We start from the raw sequence: 18669 nt of genomic DNA, 5'->3' as shown, positions 1-18669 counted from the left end.
TTTCTTCCTTTTGCTGTAACAAGGGCGGAATGAGAAAGTTTCTTTGTGTCAACCTGAATGGGCTGACATAAATTTCCAGCATAAACAGATCATTCAAACAGATGGGGGAAACACTGCCTTTCTCTATACTTAATGCAAAAAAAGAGCAACAAAATAGATCCAAGAGACACAAATTACATTTTAAAGGGAAATAGTGATGTCCTTACATATGAAAAATAAGTCCCCTTCAAAATGCAGACAGTTCAGAGGAGGCTTTGTTATTTAAAGTAGGACCTGGCTCTCTGAACTTTTGATTGAACGCTGTGGCATATATAATAGAGCGAACAATTCACATTGACTGTAGGGTCTATTGCACCCAAAAAAAAATGTAAGAAAGCAATTGCACCGAGAAGGCAAAGAGGTTCAAATCACAGAAAAGACCTATCCTGGTGTTATACGGCTTCTGGACTGAGACGCCAGCTACGCTATCCTGCAGCTTGCGTTAGGGTGCAACACTCCTCCCAAAACCAGTCGTGTCATCCATTTTGTGTGCCCTCTTCTGCAGCTCCAGGAGAGGTGTTACTGCTCACCACAATGTGCCATAGATGTTGCCTCTTCAAAGCAACAACCCGCAATTAGCAGGAAAACAGGCCGCGGTGCTAATTACTGTTGCAGGAGAGTAGTGAGGTCACGGCACAGGGGTGAGTGGTTAGAGAGATTTCTGCGGGCAAAGTCCCTGCGAATGTGCGGAGGGGGCTTGGGGACGGGCCAAAACAGAAGGTGACGCATTTTCATTTACTTTTTGTAAATGCCCACCTTTTTCACCCTGACTTTAAAATTGGCAAGCGCACACATCAAGCTCACCTCACTACGATGCCCTGTGCTCACACGGAAGCGCTGATGCAATCCAGATTCAAATCCCCAAGTAGCCAACAGCTACTTTTCACACTGTCCCACAGTGCACCTCAGGAGAGCATATACAAGATGTTGGATAGGCCAACACATCCCCCATTGACATCTGAGCAACTCTAGGCAGTAGAGTGCGCTATTCAGGGTTGTTGCTGTATTCAGAGGAGCAACAAGGGGGCCTTGGCCTATGTAACCCACCCTACCCTGATGGAAGGGAGCTAATTATGTTCTGCCACTGTAGATTCCTGGTCATTGCCAGGTAATGACACTCATACCTGTGAAGTCTTGGGCTGTAGGGCTCAGCCTACACTTGGAACAAAGTCATGCATTTTCAAAGTGATTATTTAATCATTCTAACTAACTCCACCCCATGGGTAGAAAAATAATTTTTAAAAATCTGGAAGACTGCTGTTGAGGTGGGAAGAATACAGCAGACACTCAGAGCACTATCTTTATTCAGAACACCTGCTAAGGAACTTGTGTCTGGGGGACGAGACAGAAGTCCCATGACTGGAACATTCCCCGAGCCTGCTTCACAGTGAAAGACGAGCAGAATTCACAAGTGTGGCAGCAGCACAGTACTGATTGTGCTCCAGAGAAGTGCGAGAGCAAGCGTCTGTGAGTGTGAGGACAGAGGACAGAGGCTCTGAATGTCAGGGTGCAGGAGCAGAAAGGCCCCAGTGCTTGAGCTGAGCTGTGTGAGCTCTCCTCAACGGAGCGATTTGGCCAGGGTGTTAAAAAGCCCTGTTCTGATTGCAGTGAGCACACAGAGACTGATGTGAATAATCTCGTTGTGGTACTGGCAGAGAAGCCACAGGCAGCATAATCCCCACCCCCCCACCAATGACCTCCACACTTCTCATTGAACAGAAAAAAAAAAAACCAGCAGAGAATGGTGTTTGGCACTTTAACAGCATCATCGCCAACACATGACACTGAAAGCTCCTCTGCTGGACAGGGTCCACCGTACAGAGTAAGCACAAAGGAGCGTATCTGCACCTTTCATCTCCAATAGCCTCGCACCTCACAGCCCAGCGCGTAAAGGATCGCCGGCTTTGTGTACCCACAATGCCTCTGTGTCTTACAAGCCATTGACAATGACCCCGCCACTCCCATGCCGAAGCGAACGCGCCGAACAATGGAGGCAGGTAAAAACGCTTACACCCCAGGCGCTGCTGATTCAATCGCAGCTTCTGCAGTTCGGGACGAGGCTGTGAGGCCCTGACAGGGGCTCTCCCACAGATAGCGGCCCCGGACAGAGCGCCTCTTTGCAAAGACAACTGAATTAGGGGCCTGGGCCGGGCCGGCGCTGTGAGACGTACTGACAAGCACACGCCTTTAATTAATTACTCAATTAATTCCTGTCTGGCATTGTAAACAAACTGGCGGATCAGTGTCGATGCTTGATTAGTGTTCCCAGCCGGGCGGGAGGGGGGAAGGTGCCAGGCTAATCTGTTCCCCAGGACTCCCTTTCTCTCGCGCTGTAACTTTGCCAAGCCCACGAGCGGGGGAGAACAACCGAGTGATTATGACAACGAATGACCAGCTCGTTAGCAGGACCTCCGGCACAAAACTTGGGCACAGACGACCCCCGCTGAGGCTTTGTACCACAGGGGCAGCGCTGAACCAGAGCAGAACACAAACCGAGTGGCGTGTTTCATTTCTGAAATGAAGCGCTCTGACGATGCGCTGCACAGCATGCGGCTCTAAAATCTGAAAAAATAAAAGTTTTAAAAGAAGTGAAGCTGCAAACCTGACCGAGAACCTACTCTAAAACACTGCGCCGGAGGCTCGGGTTCGAGTCTGGCGCGTGGAGCGCACAGCCGTTACAATGCCGCCGAGACCAGCGAGGAGAAAACGACAAAATCGACTTTTTATAATGATCAAAGCACACCTTGATGTGCACCATGACCCCGTATTAATGGAAATTTCACATTGGTCGTCTCATTGTTAAGTGTGACATGAAAGGCAAAAACCCCAGACACCAGCAAAATGATGACAGTGCTGGTTTTAGTTTGCGTAGTGTGGGGTGGGGGCTACAGAACGAACCCCTGCTAACCTCGCTCTCGGTGAGCCAGGTGGCCATCCGAATCCAAACCTCCCACCCCTGTTATGGTCCCTCCCACGGGGACGGGGAGTGGACGCGGAGTGGGTGGGGGGGGACGTACCTTCCTCCCGCTGTGCCACCTGTGTTCACATCCCTCCGCCAGCTGAGGCCCCCTCCATTAACTCAATAATGCATGAGTCAGACGCCGGTGCTTACTGAAGGCCTGATTACTGCAAAGCCGTGCGGAAGCACACACGCTGCTCCGCTGCCCGCGTTGGTTAGTGCCTGTGTTTCGGCGCAGACAGACAACCGGGCTGCAGATTAAGGTCAGTCCCCCGAGCGTATGTGTGCCGCGTGTTAAGGTCAGCCCCCCGAGCGTGTGTGTGCCGCGTGGCGCTGGCCGGGGCCAGCGGCTCAGCAGGGCGGCTCCCGACGTAGAGCCTCTCCGCTCTGCACCGAAAACCACGAGCTGCAGCTCCACGCCGTATACCCCTGGCATCCGGAAAGCGGCCCGCTGTTTCACGCTTAACGTCTCCTCCGCCGTTTCACGCTTAACGTCTCGTCCGCCGTTTCACTCTTAACGTCTCCTCCACTCCGGGTCCCTGAGGCAGCGCAAAAGACCCCAGGCTCTTCGCTCTTCCCTCGCCGCCGTGGCCCCCCTCCAGGTGCTCGATTTGAGACACGGGCCAAAAGCCCAGACGCGCGTCAATATTGTCGCCGGAGCAGCAGATCTGGGGGAAACATAATCTCTGCGACAAAAAAATGACCCGACTAAGCTATTTTCCCAAACCTCCCAGTGAGGGGCGGAGAGAATGCCAATATCCGTGCAGCTTTTTTGTGTTAAAAGAAGTTCAGGTCTGTGGCATTCCTACCTGGGTTGACCTCCGTTCAGCTGATGGGTAAGTACATTTCAGACAATGGGGGACTGTTCGTGTGGGAGGCCGTGCGATTGAATTAACCGCGTTACAGCGAATAAGAACATAAGAACCCAGATGACCTCAGAAACAGATTCAGTCACATCTTTGATCCCTGCAGGTCTCACTTCCTCTGACCTGACCTCCCCTCTCCCTGCCTCACTCCACACGGCATCAATTACCTATTATGACATCATCTCTGATTCCTCTGATTGATCACACCCTCCCTGATAATATGGGACTAATGTATGGCCACGCAGCAGCTGTGACCTTACCCCATCACGGCCAGTCTGGATGAGGCCAAGGACTTTAAGAATGAGCAGACACAATGCTGAAACCCAGCACTTTCCTACAGTACATTCAGCTGTTTAACGTGTCACATCAATGGAGGGTGAAGCTGAATTGGGGGAATTTTTTTATTGATGTTCTCACCACCCCCACAAAGTGAAATTTTACAGTCACTTGGGAACCCTTCAATGACACGGACCTCCTCTGGGTAATCAACTTTGCGCTCTGTGAAAAAACAAGTGGGACTCTCTCCTCAGCAATACAGCTGACACTGGCACGGGGGGAGAACAGTAAGGTGAATGACTGTAAAATAACCGGACGCAGATCAATATCACTCAGCCTGGAGGACAATGAAGTGATGCCCAGCACTTTAACGACACATCATATAAAAATAAAAAAAACACAAGAAGTAGAACAACGATGCACAAAATGTTTTTTTCCAGTAAATAAGGTACTGTATGTACTCCCACCATCTTGCCGCTGTATGGGATTCTTCCCTTTAGAGACACAACCCGTAGTTCTGTATTGTTCTGTAGTTCTAAAGCTGTGCGGGAATTACAAAATTACTGTTTGAATGACTGCACCTTTGCTGGCCCTGAGCCGTCTGCTTTGATGTGCGAGATAAAATGGCTATTCTGAAAAGCCTCTCTGTTTTTCATCAGGTGCTGAGAGGAGCGGACTCCCTGACTGGTCAGCATGCGGCCACGGGCGGGGCTCCCGGTGCAAGGGAGGGGAAATGTGGAGTGAGGGAGGAAGAGGAAGAGGAGGAGGAGGAGGAGGGGAATATGGGTGCAGAAAGTCGAGGGTGCCGTTGTCTGCCGCAGATCCGCAGAACACACCGAAGCGCAGCACCGCATCTCCGCAGCGTCGAGAGAGAGAGAGAGCGCTGTTTGTTTAAGGGCAGCTTGGCAAACAGAGAGCTGAATCTATTCTTTATTTGGCTCTCGGTGTTGGATTGCAGTGGCGCGGTAATGAGTTCACAGCAATACTGAAGCCACAGACTCCCCGGTGACAGGGCGAGACCCCCCGCCCGCGCGCCCGCAGCACAACCACCGGCTCATTTTCTCCAGAGCTCTGATTAATTAACAATTTTGGATCCCTAATTATGTAGGCCTCGGCATTGATTTTATTTAACCTTCATTTAACTAGGACGTCCCCCCGAGACCTTACCGAGCAGCTGGCAAAGCCCAAGTGAATGACAAAAGCCAAATTAAGGAGCACAAGGAATCTGTTAATAGGACGCTTCCTGTCAATTTACCACCTGATCTGGCCAGGTAAAAAAAAAAAAAAAAAGAATCTACTCAGTGCCACAGTGAAGTTTGTTCTTTTAAAGGACAAAGAAAGGAAAAGACTTTGGGAAAGTGATCAGGCGAGGACATACTTTAAATAAAGACAGACATGAATGCTTCCACCACTGTGCGGGGACCCAAATGTAAGACAGGAATTACAGGAAGTTCTAACATGGAGTGTCAGACTGCCACGATAAGAGGAAAACTGACAGGAAATATGAGGCTTGACGTCTTTTATTCCAAGGTAGCAAATTAGCTTTATTCTGATTCCAGGTGAAGGCTAAATAGCTTCATAAAAGCAGCCATTTCCTTGATTACACATCATTTTCCAAATGTCTGCAAGATGGAACCATAAAGCTGATAATGAAAACCTTCTCAACTGTGAACCAGTGTGGCACCTTTTTAATTTGGTGAGGACGTAAGGAAAGAAAACTAAGTGACATCCAAAGTTTCCTCAGACATGAATATGAATGAATATGAATTACGCCTCTCTCAGGCATCTTCCACCTCGCGCTTCCCACACGCTTTCACATCACTATCATTCACAACGGACAACAGGAGCAGCAACAGCCCGCTGAATGAAAGATAAACACACAGTGACAAATTAGACCTCACCTGAAAAGAACAAGAAACGTGACAGCAGTCTCACATCTCCAGGGAAACACAATGCTGCTCCAAACCCAGAGAAAAGCAAGCACCTGTCTTTGTGCCAACAGCGCAGCTTGCGTGGAGAGAGAAAGCGAGCGGAAGGGAGGCAAAAGGGCGTACGGCGACCTGCGGCGGCCCGCGCGAGCGATACATTTCCCTCCTCCCTGAGGCAGAGCGGCGTGGTTTCCGGAGGCAGGAGCCACCGCCGCAGGGACAATGATTGACAGCAATGCAGAGCTCGCGCATTACGCTGCCCGACTGTGCAGAAACGGGACCCGTTCCCACAAGGCACTGCAGCTCCTCGCGGGTCCCAAAAGCCGTCTCCTCAGCATGCCTGCAAAGCACAGCCATGCACACCCGCCCCAACTCTCTCTCTCTCTCTCTCTCTGCGCAGTGACATCACCGCAGAGCCTAGCGTATGACCTTTTCTGAGTGCGAGGACAATGCACACACGGGTTAACTCAAATCAGGAGGCCTTATCAGACCAATCCGCCCACTGGCAAGTGTGAAGAAATATGCAACGTGGGTCAGTAATTATATATCCTCCCCCGCCCCCAACACAACACTACAGTCTCAACTTTTGGACTTATGACTTATATGGAACCAGGCCAATATGTCTGCTAGGGGGCCCAAATACTATTACAGATAATCATTTTACACAAGTATGGGTGAAACAGCTTGTTAGTAGCCTTTTCCCCTGGTGCGATCTTGTATTTAAACATACTGTATGCTTCCTGTAGTTAATGGTTAACACATGTCCAGGTATTTATGCAGTTCTCAGCGCTGTTTTTAAATGGAACACAGCGTTCTCACTTCCCTGACACTGTACACATGCATCCCATATACGTCACACACCCGCTAGACAGGCAGCAGAACAATATTTCAAATCCCAGAGCTATTAGCTCACTTAAAAAGCTGCTTATTAGATAGATCTCTTTATACCTGCAAAGCAGATGCTTTGCAAAGCTAAAAACAACTGATTAAACTTGTTTAACTATTAATAAACTATGACATCTAAGAACACTGCAATAGTGCTAACACCATGTAAATGAATAACAAAGTACATATTTCAGTTAGACTGTAGCCAGCCACTGAGAAGGCAAAAAGAGTTGTACCTAATATGACCGGTCCAGGCTGAGACGCACGCTCTTCTGTGAGCGCGTGCGACACGGGGGAAGGGGAGAAGTGCTGTGGTGACTTCACTAGGAACGGCTCTGATTGGCCGAAGACCTGTAAACATTCTACTGTTCCGCCAGGGCACAGCTCAGGGGTTGCTAAGCAACTGCTGAAGGGGAAAAAAATGTAGGCCTCAACTTGAATCCTGCATCTAATGGAAGACTGGCATCAGCAAATAAATACATATTACGCCTAAAGAACACTCCAACACTTCTAAATATGCTTTTGAAGTGCATAAAGCTGCTGAACATTGATGTATGGGGAGCGGTAACAGCGGGGAAGAAAGAGCTTTCATAACTCACACTAAGTAGTATAAATAACACAGCTGGCCACTGACTCTGGTTCCCCTGCCTCTTCTTTCCCTCCTTCTCTCTAACTTTCTTCAGCGCCACGTTCTGCAACAGCAAATCCTGGCCCAGAAATGTCAGCATGACTTTATATTAATGAGACCGGAGCATCGTGGGCTAATTTTTCGGTTTGCAGTTTTTCAAAGACTTCCCGCACTGAAAACATTTAAACGAAAAAATAAGAAAGAAAAGCAAATTAGCTGAGCTGATCGTTCTCATAAAGCAGGGGAGATGATGACACCCCTGAAAAAGCAAAACGTGGATTTTTAAATGCCACAAAGAAATTTACAGTCCATTTACAAACCCTGCCGCTGCCTTTTTTTTTGTTAGCATTCTGATCATTAGAGGAGAGCTGTAACACTCCCGCTGAGAGTACGACGTGCGTAGCCATCACCACCACCATCCCGTCAGACAGCCTTATGCATGACAATGCAAGCCAGATTCATTCTCTTTATCCCTGCAATTTATTGGAGGCTTAACCCTAAACCTAATCTATCGTAACCACTTCTCTATCAGTCCATACGTGCCCGTATTGAGAGTCCCCACCATCTGGCTGTTGATGTTTGATATAAAGAGACGGCATCAGACATTACCTCTCGGATATTAGCAAAGCGTGACACATTGTGTTTCAGCACCTGGATATCTGGCCGGGCAAAATTAAGAGCGCCGGAGATGTACCAGAAGCAGTTTTAAAAGGCTTACGTATATTTAACCAACACATATCTATCCCCTGCTTTCAATCACAATATGTCCTTCACTTTCACCCACAACTTTTGCAAATTCTGCTTTAAAAACAAAGAAGACGTTTCGTTCCCGCTCGTTTTGGTGCTGGCTGTATTTGCCGAGCTGAATTTGCAACAGCAAAACTTGCATTTAATTTGCACGCTAAAGGACAAATCTGACACTGATTGAATCCGGGGGTCGGAAAGCATAGGGCAAAACAGTAAAACAAAACTTAAGCTCGCAATCCAAGCTGAAATGTGTGCCGTCACGGCAGCATGAGGCTGACTCCATTGTCCTTATCATGGCTATCGCTGAGTGCAGCTCCTGGGAGGTCTGCATGGAGATGAAAGCTGTTTTTTTGGGAGCGTACCTCGGACGGCCCCGGCTCCTCCCGGCTCCTGGGAGACACACCTCCAGCGCGGCAGCCCTTCCCTGGCTCTGGATCGGGAGAGCTCCATCTCCATCTCCTTTCCGCCACCGTGGCGACTGTTTGCTCAGCTTTGCTGCGCGACGACCCACCTTTATCCCTGATGAGTACCACAGCTTACCGCGTTAATCTGTGCGTGCCTGCCCTCTTTCCTCTCCGCCTCTCCCCGCTGACGTTCCCCCGACCCCACCCCGCCTCCTCCACACCCCTCCCTGCCCTGGCATCGCCCACAGACTACCTCCTCGTAGTAGCTGGTGTGGGCTGAGATCTCTCTTCCCGCTGCCCGGCGCCGTCGGTGGTCGGATATCGCGCTCTGGGTGTCTCTGCGGACCAGGCTGGCAAGGAGAGGAGGCAAAGCTCTCGTAGTGACCCACTCTCCAACCCGGCGCATGCCTGAACGCGACCCGCCACTTGGCGTCACACGGGCCGCAATGCAATAACCACATGGGGCTCATTAGCTCCTCTCCTTGGCTGGTGCCTCAGTTTGGAGAGCGGAGGTCGACGGACTGTCACCACGACAACTTGACAGCTATCAGCAGGTGTCAGTGGCTTTAATCTTCCGTATTACCTGAGGCCAGAAAGCCCCAGGGGACTCAGAAAACACAGCGTGTGCGTCCGGAGGCGATAGCTGACATCAGTCCCCTGATGGGTCCTGGATCAGCACCTCCTGGAGCCCAAAGCTGCCCGAGGTGACACATTTGGTGTTACCCCCCTGGTGTTACCCCCGGACCCCACACAGGTTTTCCCAGGCTTCAGGTGGGGCTGCCACCCCGACACCCCCCACACATCTGCGTCGGGCCCACTGCTGCCCAGGCGGTCACTGTCCTCACGCGGCCAAGTTCAACGACACACACCGGGGCCCACACGCTCGTCTGAGCATGTCATTGCATCACATGATCGACGGCTCTCCACCTCTTCTACACTTACAAGGTGAGGTGACTTTTTTTCTTTCCAACTGGCTGTAAGGGAAGTTGGGACACTTCAGGTAGAGGAGTCCTCATTTCTTGTTTTTTTTTTTTTTTTTTCCCAGGGCCACAGTGTGTTTTTCATCCCTGACCCACTAAGAGGCTGGGTCAGGAACGCCCGGCTTCATTACCGTCAGCAGGGGAGAGTTTTGGCCATGTACCGCACGGCGATGCAGCGGCATGCTGGGAAATTAGGTTTTCAGAGCAAACACAATTAGACGTGTTTATCTTGGTGTTTAACCGCTGCCAGGGGAGAGAGAGAGACAGTAAAGAAAATGTTCCCTGAGTCCGGGGGGAGCGCGATGCTCGAGATATTAGAGGAGCATTAGTGAGATTCGGCGTGGGAGGGGTGTGTGACAGGGGGAATGCAAAAGCTGTACAGTGATAAGTTGCCCTGTTCCCAAGTCAGACACAAAAAATAGTGAGAATGACTGTGTCCCCTGTACTGACGCCTCTGTTGGCTGGAGGGTACGATGCGCTTGGCGCGGGGGGTCAGCACGGAGCCCTCTTCCCGCTCAGCGGCTGGCAGACTGGCACAGCTCAGAAGGGAGCAGATGTTGTTGTGTCTGTCCTGATCCCACGCTGGGAGAGCCGTGTGTAATCGCTGCTGGATCTGCCTGCCTGATAGCAGTAATCAGCGGCAGCCAGGGCCACAAAGCCAAAGAGCACATGGCCACTCCGCTCGGGGCTCTGGGGCAGTGCGGGGGCAGTGCGGCGGGGGGGATTTTCAGATTCACTCACATAACCCCATTCCCAGAATGCACCGGGGTTTCACACAGGCGGTCTGTGGAGTCAATGGGCCAGGAAAGCATCACTGTTGTTTTCATTCTGTTACCACAATAACAAAGAGCCATGCCTCGATTCTGTGGCATCTGGGCACAGAAAGTTTTCAAATTAGAAACACGCTGCAAATAATATCGGGCAGTGAGTCGGTGTGAATTATTCGAACATACCTCAGGAAGCTTTTGGTCTATTTAGCAGGGTCTGAAGACAATGTACAGCAATTCTGAACGATGATGACAATGCTGATGCACATTATCATCATCATCATCATCATTATTATATTATTATTATAATCACTCCTTCCCCACATACCTGGTCCCCACTTTACCAGCAGCTGGTTGGAATCTGCACCCCAGGGTTCTGACCTGTCCCATTGCAGAGAGTCAGCACCAGCTGCCAGGATTCACGAGTCCAAGCTCCCAACCCCCCTCCCCCCCCTACTCCCCCCGCACCCGCCTCCCAGGCCGAGCGGCTCGGACACAGCCCCCGCGAGGCACAGCGAAAAGTAAAACAAATGACTCCTCTCACATCCTTAAAGAACACGGATTAGAGACTCCGATTTATATCGGAGCGGGTGGGAGAGGCTGACACCATATGGATTGACCGTAAGTGCTTGCTTTGTTTTTCCTTTGCAGTTGGTTTTGGGGGGCCATCCATCACGCCTGCCGACCAAAAGTTATGGGACGCGAGAAGCTTTCTCTGCCGAGTTTGTGAAGCCTGAGCCGAGTGGGAGAGAGTCCCGTGTGGTGCAGAAGGGGGCGGCCTACCACTGAGGCTGCATATCTTCCATTTCATTCAATTACATTACGTTACATATCTCAGAGCAGGGGAAAACAGACCCTCACAGGCTCCCCTGATTGCTCACCTCACTGATATTTACATTTACATTTATTCATTTGGCAGATGCTTTTATCCAAAGTGAATTATAAATGAGGTAGAGTACAACACAAGCAAAAAACCATAAGGAGTCAACAAAATTAGAAACAGTATTCCACAAATGATCATGCTAAGCCTGCTTTGTATAATCAGACACTAGATGGAGAGTGGATCTCAGAATCTGAACTCTCAGCACAGGAGGTACACATGGAAAAGCCTGTGTGTGTGTGTGTGTGTGTCTGTGCATTTTTCTCATAGTTTTACAAACCCGACAGCTTTTGATGAACAACTACCACAATGAAACAGCCTCTTCCCATCCTCCAATTCAAACCACTTAAGTGCTCAGTTCGCACTACCGCGCTCTCATTAAATGCAATCCACAATAAAGCAGCGGCTTGCTGGCGGAGATCACGTCCAACTGGCGCAATAAGTTCTTGGATGAATTTCCACAGATTCTATCAACGATTTCAATTAGGAAGCCGGGGGCGTAAGGCAACAGGAGAGGAGCCAGACAAACATTCGGAGGAGGATGAACACAGCGGAAAAAGGGAGGAGGAAGAGGAGTTTGTTTACGAGACGGTGGAGACACAGAGGGCTGTTCTCCCCGATAACATCCCTGTCCCACTGGGGAATGCAAAATTGATGACTACACTCAGAGTGCTCCGCTTGTCACGGATCTTAGCTTATCACTGACACACAAGGATGGAAATCACTTGACAACAACATTAAAGCCAATGAAAGCGTTCCCTACCACTAACAATCATTCAAAAACACACCCGCAGCTGTGGAAAGTAGTTAGCAGCTCAACGGAGAATATCCTGTCAATAAGTATGCGGGAGCACAGTGTAATTGAACTGGTATTGTATGTTCACCGAAAAATGGGCTAGACTAAAAGGCAAAAATCACAAAACCGTATCATAATATAATGGCACATAATATCAGAAATTTGTCAGTGCCTCTTAGACAGGTCTCTGTTATGAATCAGCTAAACTCTTCTGTCACTTCCCATCTCTTTCGTATTCTTCCTCCATCTCCTTTTGCATCCCTCTGTCCCCATCTCTCTCAACCTCAGTCTCCTCCACTGTCTGACCCTAGCCCTATCAATCTCTCTCTCTCTATCTCTCTCTCTCTCTCTGTCTCTCTCTTTCTGCCCCCCCTGGTCTCTCTCCACCCCAGGAGATGAAGAGAGAGACCGAGCCAGCAATGCCCAGCAAAACCAGAAAATCCTTCTCATCAAACATAACAAATACCATCTGCGCTTGCTGAGACCTCATAAATCAGCAGTGGGAATGGCTGCTTCGGGCTTCTCAGGGACATTAGAAAGGAGGAGAGGAGAAAATCGGGGAAGGAAGGAGGACGAGAAAACTGCACCAGGGAGTGCAAGCTCCTGGTGAATTTCGCACGGCCATCTACCAGGACTCAGGGAGGGTAAGTGTGAATACCTAGTGGTCTGGGTGCACGTCGTGTGGGTTTTGCGGCCTTGTGAAGCTGGCGATGGGGATGTCAGGAGGTCGGCAGCAGGCCTCGGCCCGTGTCCGGCTGGAAGCCCCAGCCCACACTGTCGCTGTTCTGATGGAGCAAAGTGGCCTTCGAAAATGAACACACACACATGACCGCTGCACCGCCACAAGCCGTTCGCAGACCGCGCCAGGACCCACGGAGGAAAATAACGGCGCTATAACGTGGCTAAATCCACACTGGATCAACCGTAAGGCAGCGCGAGCCTAGCGTGCTGGAAGGACCGCAACGCTTACAGCTCAAGCTCGCACGTCGTGTAAACATTTCAGGGCAGGCCACCGAGCAGACAGAGACGAGTTCCGCAGTACCGCTCGGAATGACGCAAACCAGAGCATGTCGCCGCTCCTGAAAAGGACGTCAGCGCGGCGTACGTGTTCAGAGCTGCTGCCGCAGCGTGCCGGCACGGACGCACCGAGGCCCTCGGCATCATGATTCACACCGTTATCTCACCTAAGAGACACAAGCAGAGAAGGAGCCTCTGCGACTCTGCGATAGCACAGGCAACAGATGGCTGGCCCGGTTCCCTAAACAGCAGCGCGCTGACAGACACAGACAGTGCGATGACACCATATAAAGTTGTGCCCATAAATATCTTATGAGCCCCCCGTTGCATTGTGGGTGAGAGCCTCTGCTCCGTGTTCCGGAGCGTGGGAGTCGCTGGGAGGAGGGAAGCGGATGAACTGCGGGCTCAGATGAAGCGCTTGTCATGTTCCAGAGGGCAGCGGGAAGCCAAATGAAATTCCTGCTTTAAATCAAGTTTATCGCTTGTAATTATGACTGCTGGATTTGTGTGGATCATTGCAAAAATCACCCCCCCCCCCCCCCCTTCTCCTCCACAAAAAAAAAAAAAAACAAACATGGAGATGCCATTGTACAACCAGGCCATGTGGAGGAGTTCAGTTCCTGAGAATGACATGGTGGGGGCACTTATGAGTGAGTGAGTGGGTGGATGTGAGGTTGCTGGGGAGGGGGGGGGGGATGTGTTGTTTTGATTAATGCATGAATTTAATTAAAGCTGCTGCCAGGTTAGGAGTTGTCATATGAATCACGGATTTGAGTGAGAGCAGGCATCAAGCTCAAACGCATAAATTAGCGAGTGTGTATGGATGCTTTGTTCATTATACGGCACTGAGGCTTCCATTATTAAGGTTAACAATGAAAGCCAGCATCTGTGGAGCAGCTGACTCATGGGCACAGTGGACAAGTCGGCTGTTGTCTCGGGACAAAGAGGTGATGTTTAATAGCGCACACTTCCATACAATAGAAGCAAAGGAGAGATAAAAATGTACGAAACGTTAACCTCACTGTGAGGGAGGGCACTGTGAAGGTGTTATGGAGAGGGACAGCATTTTTATTTATTTATTTAAATTTGATTTATCTCTCAAAAAAGGTAAGAACATTTCTGAAGCGGAAGAGTCAGGGTCAGAGTTCCAACAAGGACAATGGAAAAAAAGAAAGAGAAAGGGAGATAAAGAGAGGCAGGAAGGGGGGAGAGAGAGGGACAGGGCGAAAGAATGAGAAGGGAAAAAAAGTGAGGAAGACAGCCAGAAAGGCAGTGAAAGGCTGAGAGTATCTCGGGTCGTGTTGAAAAGGTCAAAAACTTTCTCAGCAAACACAGACAGAGCTGACTGAAATGTTCGCTGACTAATTGAAAAAAAAAAAAAGTTATTGACAACAGACAGGTAGTTAATGCACCATGAATCCTGCCGCACTTCACCAGGGTGCTGCAGACCTTTCGATCGCTGCCGTGTTTACATCAGATCAGAGAGAGCCAGCACAGCACCCGGGGAAGGAGAGCGGGCAACATATTTGCCTGGTTTCCACGGAAACGGTGCACTTTTTCTGCCGAACTTTCTGGTCTCATTAGAGTGTGCGACACGAAGACGCAGGCTGCTGCCTCTCTGATTCATGGCCTCTGCACTGCCCCCCCACCCCCTCACGCACTCCTTTTGCTAAACGTCCGAGCCCGAAAAAATAAGTAAGTAAACGAATAAATGAATAAAAAGGAATGCAGACGCTAAAACCAGAGTGCGAGTGAAACCGTGTGGTGCCACTGGATCAATGAGGGAGCGCCTCACTTTGTGATGAGCAGATGAGGCAAATGACAGAGGCCAGGAGAAGGTGAGGAAGAGGAGGAGGAGGGGGCACCACCACACCTCCCAGGTCAGCTGACCTGCGGCCTTTGAACTCAGCTAACGAAGTACAAGGGAATATGGCAAACTTTTTAACCCCATTAAAAAGTTCACAGTCCTCCTGAGACCCTGCACAGATGGCAATAATAAACCAAGTCAAAAAGTCCTCTTATTGTCCTTTATTTCTAAATACACTATTAGCAATTTGTATTTGTTAATGTGAAAGCTATGATCACACACTCGAACACTTCATGACAATAAAACATTAAGGTGACTGAAGTAGCCCAAAGAGAGTAGGCATCACGTGACTGCATCATGCGCTGCAACAGCGCTGGAGGACTCCTGGGATGCCGGATTCCATTACCGTTACCGCAGCCGTTATTGCCTGTGTCACCGGGATAATCCGCATGGTACCGCTGTTGATGTCACGTTTATAAGCAATAAGAGCCGGGCCTAAGATGCTGGGCGAGGCAGCCGGCTCCATTTAGAAGAGATCTTTCGCGATAACTAAATTCACCCAACGCTGCTCTGGGCCCAGAGTCCCTGTTTGATCTATTTCTGCCTCTCGCCGTCTCCCCCCCCCACGCCACGCCATCTCCGTCCCGCTGCATGCTCTCCTCAGAATCCTAATGAGGGAGAGCCGGAGAGAGCCTGCTTCTCCCCTCGCTGGCCTCTAGGGCCGGGGGCCTGCACTTACACCTTATATCAAAATATCTCATAGTACTTATTCTAAAGGAGAGATTTATTGCCGACTCCAAAGCCTGCATATTGTGTATAATTGCCAATGGCGTAATTATAAATAATTAAACTTCAAAATGGCTCAACAGAAGCTGGCCCCCTCGTTCTGGAGATGAAGCGTTAACTGCCGGGCCTGATATGCATCCCTGATGCTGCCGTTACTGTGATGCTGTTATCATCATTAATATGGGGAGGGTGTTTTTTTTATTGCGTTTATTAATTCAGTGGATCAAAGTTGAAAACATAAAAGCCTTCAGTAATTCCACAGGGTGCTCTGCCTTGGCATCGAGAGCTGATTGTTAACATGAGTTAAATGTTTGTTTTAATGTCTGTTTAATATAAGGGCTGCTATTGTTTGGTTGCTGTACGTGTGATGCTACCGATTACTGTAGAGGTACAGTAGTTCCAAGAACTGCCATATAGAAAGAATCTGGATTAAGTTCTGTAAAAAAACCACAGGCGTTAGGTTTCTACTGGATAATGCTGTCTTTCAGAAGAGAAAAGGACATGAGGTATAAATAACTCAGTTTGTGAAACGCAATACGTTTCGCTCTAAATAGCGACAAAAGGACAAAATCAAGCTTCAGTCCTCCAAAGAAATCACTGCCGTCAGGTATTTTCAGAACTGAAACCGCAGCAACGCGCAGTACAAGCAGGGTGGCGAACAGGACTCAAAATGCACAAAATGCACCATTCTCCTGAAACGGCAAAATCTGCATTCTAATTTAGTCTGCTAAACGACCAAATGTAAATTTAACAAGTCAACAGCTGCAAACTAATTTCACTATGACAGAAAACATGTACAGACTCCTACTCACTAACTGGCAATGGATCTCAATAGAGCAAAAGCTCCTCTATCAAAGATTTGAGGTGTCAATCTACCAAGGAAAAGCTGACTGTGCTTAAGTTATCTATTGAAAAAAAAATTGCTTGCAGAGCACAGGCTGCTAATAGCAAAGGCTTCCAAAACCATGGGTTTATTTTAGGTGCAATACCATCAGAGCACAGCCAAGTAAGCTCCAGTGTTATAATTCGGTAACATGCTCATGTACTGGTGTAATTTCCTGAAAGCTCTCAATAGCTGTTTACTCACGGCCTGTTAACACTCTCATCAATGAAAAAAACTAGCAGTCCTTCTACACACTAGATATAAAAACCTCCAGAAACACTTATGTGGTTCCAGAAGTGATTGCACATTGTGATAAGTGATTGCGGAGAGGTATGTCATCTTCAGTATTTTTTTTTTTTCCTTTTTCTATCCTTTTTCATCTCTGGCCATTTTCAACTTTGTACACAAATAACATGCAGATTCATTATAGGAAGAGAAAATGAGTCTGATTCCTGGAAATCCAAAAAAGGGTGAAAGGCAGAGTGGAATAAACAAAAAAAAGAAAAACAAGGAGACTAGGGAGATAACAAGGGGGGAATCGGCAGCAGAACCCTTGCAGTATTCAGCGGACTTTAACAAAAGCAGATATTGGAGATACGTTCAGTTTGGACTCTGTGCCAGAAAAAAAAAAAAAGGAGACAGAAAACAACTATCAGAGCTGAGATAGAGGAACAGAACACATCAATTATTGATGTATGTGAAGACATTACAAGGTGGGCTTTCCTCAAAGAGGTGCTGGTGGGGATAGAGATACAGAAGATTATGTCTGTATAACTGCTCAAGAATCAGATCAGTGAGATAAAGGAATTTAAACCCAACTGCATCACGTCCTGGACTGAAACCGGAGTAGCCGCTGCAACTGGTGTTGACTGGAGACTGATGTTTTAAACTGAAGCCTCTTGTGCTTGGAGTACCGGCTGGAATCAGCCAAAACATTTCATTTTGACTGACACGCGCATCTCAGTTTACAATAACAGTTTTGACTGCCGACCGGCTCCCTGTAGCACCAGACCCCTTTGATTAAATGGCCTCTACCGCGAGGTAAGTACAGCACAGTAAGTACAGGTACATTTGGTCGATTCACTTGCATATTTCAGAGAATAGCTTTGGCTGAAATTTGTTTGATCGCCCAATCTCTCTGAAAAAAAGTCTGAGTCTTTTTTGAAGGTTTTTGCCAGTTTTGGACAGTGGACCAGCAAACAGAGTTACTTTTGGAAAGGGCACAACTGAAAACTGTATGAAGTTACTTGCAGAGAGTTCAATAAAAGGGAACACAAACAAAAAATAAAAAAAAAATACAAAAAATACTCTTAAAAATTAATTGTGAACAAACTGTTCTAATATTTTATCTACAACTGGGTGGACAAAATGAAGTGATTTGAAAGACCAAGGTTGAAATGCTAAAAGTGATTTTTTTTGCATTTTCTTATTAGCATTTTCTTTTCCCCATTTTTGGAATTGCCAGTAAGACTACATTACGCTCGTCTCTCTGCAACACCCTCTATGCTTATGAAGGGGTGCTAAAGCAAGGTAAATGCACTCTCGCAGGAAACATCTATTTTTCACACTACAAGTCCCACAATGCACCACAGCAGAATGAACGCAGACCAGAACATCTCCACTGCTGTCATGTGAATAGCTTAAAGGTGCCTCATATTACTAGTGGGTGCGACTGTGAGCCCTAGTCAACAAAACCCGCCCCACCCTGGCAAACCCAAGCCAACTGTGTTTCACTGCTATGGAGCACAGCTCAGACGGCAACCCGGCACGGAACAGGAACTTTCACCGAGCTGAGCCACTTGTGAGGCCTCAGCGTGACGTTTAACATCTTGTACCTGCGCGGACGTTGTGTCGGGGGATGGCGCGTGACACCGATATGTGGCAGTAAAGAAGGCGAGTCCGAGCAGAGGACACCCAGGACAAAGTCCATTAACGGTGAAGGTCTGCAATCTCTGTCTGGAATTATTGTTATTAATATTACTTGTTTGGCAAGGGTCAAGGGTGATTTCCATAGCATCGGA

The 18669-nt window shown here is 48.6% G+C and overlaps 1 protein-coding gene across 5 annotated transcripts in view; it reads right to left on the bottom strand.

The window, feature by feature from the left end:
* The window catches only part of kazna (kazrin, periplakin interacting protein a), a 265787-nt gene that overhangs the window by 113561 nt on the left and 133557 nt on the right, over positions 1 to 18669 (bottom strand). Inside the window, exon 1 of one of the 5 annotated variants that reach the window (XM_036534463.1) lies at positions 7190 to 7393. The exons of the other annotated variants lie outside the window; for them this stretch is intronic. The gene's annotated coding sequence lies outside the window, so the exon portion shown is untranslated. Of the gene's footprint in view, positions 1 to 7189; positions 7394 to 18669 lie in introns of those variants that run through there. 5 annotated transcript variants of the gene reach the window in all.

The sequence above is a fragment of the Megalops cyprinoides genome, chromosome 7 (genome assembly GCF_013368585.1).
Source record: "Megalops cyprinoides isolate fMegCyp1 chromosome 7, fMegCyp1.pri, whole genome shotgun sequence".
Classification (NCBI taxonomy): domain Eukaryota; kingdom Metazoa; phylum Chordata; class Actinopteri; order Elopiformes; family Megalopidae; genus Megalops; species Megalops cyprinoides.
Note: the sequence above shows the minus strand (reverse complement) of the source record. Positions and strands in the feature narration are given on the sequence as shown.